General features: G+C 37.7%; 1 non-coding gene across 1 annotated transcript; it reads right to left on the reverse strand.

The window, feature by feature from the left end:
* Positions 1–5,337: 5,337 nt before the first annotated feature.
* On the reverse strand, positions 5,338–5,444 carry LOC141709160 (small nucleolar RNA R71). The gene has a single exon (XR_012569751.1). It is a non-coding gene; the product is annotated as a small nucleolar RNA R71 (small nucleolar RNA).
* Positions 5,445–6,395: the final 951 nt, after the last annotated feature.

Raw genomic sequence — 6,395 nt, forward strand, 5'->3', positions numbered from 1 at the left:
ATTCTTCTAACTTTGAAATTAGGATGATGGTTGACTTGCCTTATGTGATTGATGATGATTTTAGTAGCTTCATCTTTGGATTTGAGAAAATATGTCCAACAGAACTTTGAAAAATCATCCAAAATTACTAGGAAGTATCTTTTCTTTGAGATGGACAACACATTGTCTGGTCCAAATAAATCCATGTGCAGTAGTGGTAAAGGTTCTTTAATTGTTGAATCAAGCTTCTTTTTGAATGATGCCTTGATTTGTTTTCCTTTTTGACATGCATCACACAATCTATCCTTTGAGAATTCCACTTGAGGAATTTCTCTTACCAAATCTTTCCTGAGTAGTTCATTCATAGTCTTGAAATTAAGATGGGACAGATTCTTATGCCATAACCAACTTCCATCTTGACTTGCCTTGCTAAAGAGACAAGTGACAGATTCTGCATTTGATGAGTTGAAATCAGCTAGATACACATTTCATTTTCTCACTCCAGTGAGAACCACTTTGTTTTTTTTCTTGTTGGTCACAACACAGGCTTCAGAATTGAATGTTACTGAGTTGCCCTTGTCACAAAGCTGAATGATACTCAACAAGTTATGCTTGAGTCCATCCACTAGGGCAACTTCCTCAATGATGACATTGTCTTTTGAAATCAACCCATATCCCACAGTATAACCCTTGCCGTCATCTCCAAAAGTAATACTTGGGCCAGCTCTCTCCTTGAACTCATTGAGCATGGTAGAATCTCCAGTCATGTGCCTTGAGCACCCACTACCAAATACCAAAGATTCTTTCTGTTTCCATGCACACAACAAAATCAAATCAAGTTGATTTTGGTACCCAAGTTTCCTTAGGTCTTGTTTTATTAGCCTTTTTATTAGGTTTCTTAGGCTTTTCCTAATATGACTTAGGTATCTGAGATTCATCCTTAGTAAATTGAGTAGATCCTTTAAAACCATTCATCATTAAAGAATTATCATGCATAGGTTGATTAACATGGAAAGGCATATTTTGTGCACACATATTATTCCAGTAAGGCATGCTAAATGGCATTTGTGGCATACTGAATGCAACATAGTAAGGAGTTTTGACAAATGGCATATTAGCAAATTGTGCATTCAAATTATGTGCAGGCATAACATTCACAGGCATTGTAGGCATGTTAAATGAAGGTGCAGATATGGGTGCAGGCATAACATGTTTGCAATTAACAGACAAATGATTAACACTACCATATTTCACACATATTTTTCTAGGTGCATATTTATTAGGTGTGTAGTTATTATGTTTGTTAATTCCTACTTTCCCATTCCTATTGTTTTTCCTTTTTGATTCTTCTTTAACTTCTATTTTCTCCAATCTGTCATTCAATTGCTTGATTGACAGATGCCCTACATTGACTCTCTTGCTCCTTTTCGCTTGACTTGTTTCTCCTGGAACAAAGTTCTTGGAAATTGATCCATATTTCTTATTTAACTTAGCTAGCTGCGATTTGCTAACTGGCTTTATTTCACTCAACTTGTGAAACCCTCAATCTCGGGATTAGGAAATGAGAACCCACACACCATTAAACTATCATTAAATAAAGCATGAACCCCGATTAACTATTAACAGGATCTGAACAGGATTAAGTTTGAGACAAGATTACAACTACCAACCAGATAATATATAATACACCCCAAAATAATATTTAATTTACACAATCGATTCTGACTTGGAACCGACAGATAACCCATTTTATCCTTTACAAACTTTTCAACTAAAGCGCTTGCTCACACAACCTGTACTACCTGCTCTGGCATCTGGAAGCCTACAACACGGTAGGGGCCACCAGGTACGCTCTTACGAGCAGTGCGCCTAAGTCTGGCCATCTTCTCGCTTAACTGCCATGGTTAGAACAAAGCAAAATATATGAGCATAAAAAGCTCAACAAGTAACTATATGACAGTTCTATGATGTAGCAATAACAATATCAAAATCACTTTTAAGGCATTCTACTTTAAATCTCTAGGTGGCAGGTTTCTATTTCGGGCTATGAAAAGGGGGTTAGATTTGGGCTTGCAGGAATCAAGGCTCAAGATAGGGCGAAAGCCGACATTCATTACAAATCAATAGCAGGATCTCAATGGATCTTTCAAGTGGAAAGCAGGAATCAAATCAACTCTGGGAATCAGTTTTATTATTGATAACAATACCAGAGATAAGAATCATGGTTCTCAAAGCTTTAATAACACAATAAACTCATCTCAATTCATTTTAAATCATTTCATTTTCAAGAAAGCAATTGCTAAGGAAATGTATTCAATTTCTCTTTATAAAGTGATACGGAACCCTTGATTGGACTACTTTAACTTTCATAAATAATAATACGGGTGATCAGCCCGTACTGACCTCCATCTGGTCGTTAAGGTACCTATAGCATAATTTCAGCCTTAAATTGGATTAGCCCTGCTAGTCTCTTATATGACTGGACTACTCCCACTATTCTCTTAGTCTCAATCCAATCCATCAGGAACTCATTTGGAAAACCTTGTGTTGGAAAATAAAGGTTTTACTAAGTTCATTTTATCATTACCAAGAATATGAAATCATTCAGACTCTTTCAAGTCGAAAATCATTCTTAAGTTCAATTCAAGAATTCAAAGACAGTAAATGAATCAAAGGTAAGCAAAGATCAATGCTAAGGATCTTGATCAAATGATAACAAAGTATACAAGTTAGGGAATCAAAACAGTTATTATGATCATTACAGAATAAGGTATACAAAGGAATGAAGGATTTGGGTTGATCGAAACATTACGCAAGGGAGTTCATAAAGGTTCTATTAGGGTCAAGGGATCATGAGATAACCAATTAGAAGGATAGGGTAATAAGTACCAGGAACAAAAGGGGTCACTATTAAGGATCGTCACAAGGATTGATAACAGGTTTTCACAAGGGACAATAACAGGGCTTCTCAAGAATCAATAACAGGTTTATCACAAGAAACAATAATAGGGTTTCTCAAGAATCAATAAGTTCACAAGGAACAATAACAGGGTTTCTCAAGAATCAATAACAGGTTCACAAGTGTTATAAAAGATCTTTACTCTATCATGGCATCATCAATATCCTCTCTTTAATCAAATTATACAAATAGGCAGAGTTACTTACCTGAATTCGCTTTCCTGCTTTATGGGGTTTGAGCTACTGCCACCTAGAATACCTTTTCCTTTTCTAGCCTGAATGCCTTCACGTTCCGAATTACTGTTAAGTGGAATTTATGACACTTTATTATGCTACGTAAAGCTTTGAATTGGTGTATTTGTACTCAAGTTGTTGGTGTTTTAATGTGTTTTCTAGTGTTTTTACATTTTCAGGCATTATCTAGGTAATCAGGTGAATTAACATTATTTTGGTGCTAATTTGGTGTTAAGGTGGTGTTGGAATAAAAGCTTTTGGAAAACCGGCTCAAATCAGCAAGGAAAATGAAGAAGTCAGAAGTTGATCCAGGGAGTCAGCGCACCCGCGCCCGAAGTCCAGAAACTCAGCGCGCCCGCGCTGTTCAAGCGCGCGGCCGCACCAGGTCGAGAACAGAAATACTGATTCTATTGGGCTTTTGATCCAAAAGACTTCTACTCTGCATGGGGCTGCTATATATACATAAAAATAGTTCATTTTTTATAACGAGACATATCAGAGCACAAGGAGAAGGCGTTAGAAAACCATTTTAGCACAATTTAACCAAGGCGAAGAAGATCTAGTTTAACTTGTGATTCTTTGTTTAAGTTGTAACGTTGCATGCTAGTTTTCTTATTCTTGAACCTATACTCTTGTTTTGTACTTTGTTTAATATTCGTTTATAAAGACTACGTTTATTATACCATGCTTTCATCGGAACCCACATTGATGATGAATCCGATTATGAGCTAATCATTATTGTGGGGTTTTTGAGAATTTATTTATGGATTTCTTTAGTTGATTTGTTTTGATGCCTTAGTGTGTGGTGATTGTATGATATCTTAGTATTGGTTGTGCGTATTCGTCTTGTGAGCATCGTGAATTTATAAGATAGAGGGTTAATTCTTAATGAAGCGAAAGTGAATTTAAGGATTTAGAACTTGCCATGCTAACATAGGTTCATGCGTTATTGATATGCATGATTCATTGGTAATTTTAACCATCTTACTTGCCCTATGTAATCATGATTGATGACTTGTGCATTAAACCATTATGTTGTCAAATTATATAGACATATAGGGTCTCAATATAATTAGTGTCTATTCAGCTTCTATCTCTTTTGTGGATGTCTGGTAGTAGGGTATTCGTGCAATGAAAGTTGGCGTTTATCAGTTTCGTGTTATCTGATTAGTGTCATCACCATTACATGCTAAGGTTAAGAATAAAAAGGCTATTGAATGAAGTATTTAATGAAGTGAGAATCCCATGTTTCTCATATATATTAATTCAACCATTCTTATTCTCTTAGTTATAATTGTTAGTTTAATTCTTAGCTATAACCAATCTCAATCTGTTAATCATCTTAGCATTGAATAATAGCCATATCATTGTTGCATAAGTGCATAAATTGTAAAGTTAACCTAAACCAGTCTCTGTGGGAACAAATCTAATTTATATCTTATACTACTTGCGAACGCGTATACTTGCATGAATTTTAGCGCGTGTTTAGCGACTAACAAGTTTTTGGCGCCGCTACCGAGGACTCGGTATTAATTTTTAGTTTATGTGTTTGTCATCAGTGGTCGTTAAAGTTCATTGACTTGGACATTGTTACTTATCTGTTTCCTTGCCTTATTTTAGGTACTCTAGCGAGCGTGTATACATACGCGTTCTCGGTCTCGTAAGAGAACGATGGATAAAGCCGAGGAAGAAGCTGTAGTGGTTCGCAGGGAAGTTTTTGAGGATGAAGAGAAGGTAGAAAAAGAAGAGAAAGTCAAGGAACCAGTCTTAGTAGTGATGGGAGATCAAGCAGAAATTCCTAAGGCTTTGATGGACTATTCTCAGCCTAAGATCAATGATATTCAGTCAAGCTTCATCAGATCAGCCATTTTGGCTAACGCTTTTGAGATCAAGTCAAGGACGATTCAGATGATACATAACTTAGTTCAGTTTGGGGGTTCTTCTACAGAAGACCCCAACATGCACATCAGGGATTTCATCGAGATCTACGACACTTTCAAGTTCAATGGTGTGACTGAAGATGCCATCAAGCTGCGACTCTACCCATTCTCTCTGAGGGATAAAACAAAGTGCTGGTTACATTCTCTACCACCAGGGTCTATCACCACATAGGAGGATCTTGCTCAAAAGTTTCTCACTAAATTCTTCCCTATGGCGAAGACTGTTGCAATCAGGAATGCCCTTACTCAGTTTGCTCAGCAAACTAGAGAATCTCTATGTGAGGCTTGAGATCAATATAAGGAGATGCTAAGGAAGTGCCCACACCATGGCATGCCTGATTGAATGATTATAAACTGTTTTTATAATAGATTGGGTGCTACTTCTAGACCCATGCTCGATACAGCATCATGAGGAGCCTTGTGGGCCAAGAGCTACAATGAAGCTTATGAATTGATTGAACTGATGGATGCTAATGAATACCATAATCCTTCTCAGAGAGGTAGAGTAGCAGGAATTCTGGAGTTGGATGCAGCAACTGTTATAGCTGCCCAATTTAAGGCCTTGACGATGAAGGTGGACACTCTGACTAATTATGGAGTTAATCAAATCACTAGTATCTGTGACCTTTGTGCTGGTGCCCATGAGACTGATCAATGTGCTATTTCTAGTGAATCGGCTCAGTTCGTGAGCAACTTTCAGCGATCGCAACAACCTGTGCCAGCCACCTATCATCCTAACAACCGCAATCATCCTAATTTCAGCTGGAGCAATGCTTAGAATGCGGTTCAACAGCCTTATCAGCAGTACCCAACTAAGCAGTACAACCCCCCTGATTTTCAGCAACCGCAATATGCACCAAAACAACAACTCAAGCTACAACAAGCTAATGAAAAATCTGAATTAGAGGAGTTGAAGCTCATGTGAAAAAGCCAGGTTGTTTCCATCAAGACCTTGGAAAATCAAATTGGACAAATTGCCAATGCCTTGCTAAATCGTCAACCTGGTACACTACCTAGTAACACTGAAGTACCAATAAAGAGGGAAGCTAAGGAGCATGTGAAGGCAATCATTTGAGGTCTGAGAAGGTTGCGAATCCCGAACAAACTCAAGTGTCGAATGAAGAAGCTGGGGTTGAAGAAGAAGTAGAGCAGCAGGAAGCAGAAGTGGAACCAAGGAAGACTACTGTTGAGCACACTCCTCCTGAGGGTAATACAGGGGAGAAACATATCTATCCTCCATCGCCTTTTCCTAAGCGGTTGCAGAAGAAAAAGATGGATAAGCAA

Source organism: Apium graveolens, chromosome 2 (assembly GCF_009905375.1).
Source record: "Apium graveolens cultivar Ventura chromosome 2, ASM990537v1, whole genome shotgun sequence".
Lineage (NCBI taxonomy): Eukaryota > Viridiplantae > Streptophyta > Magnoliopsida > Apiales > Apiaceae > Apium > Apium graveolens.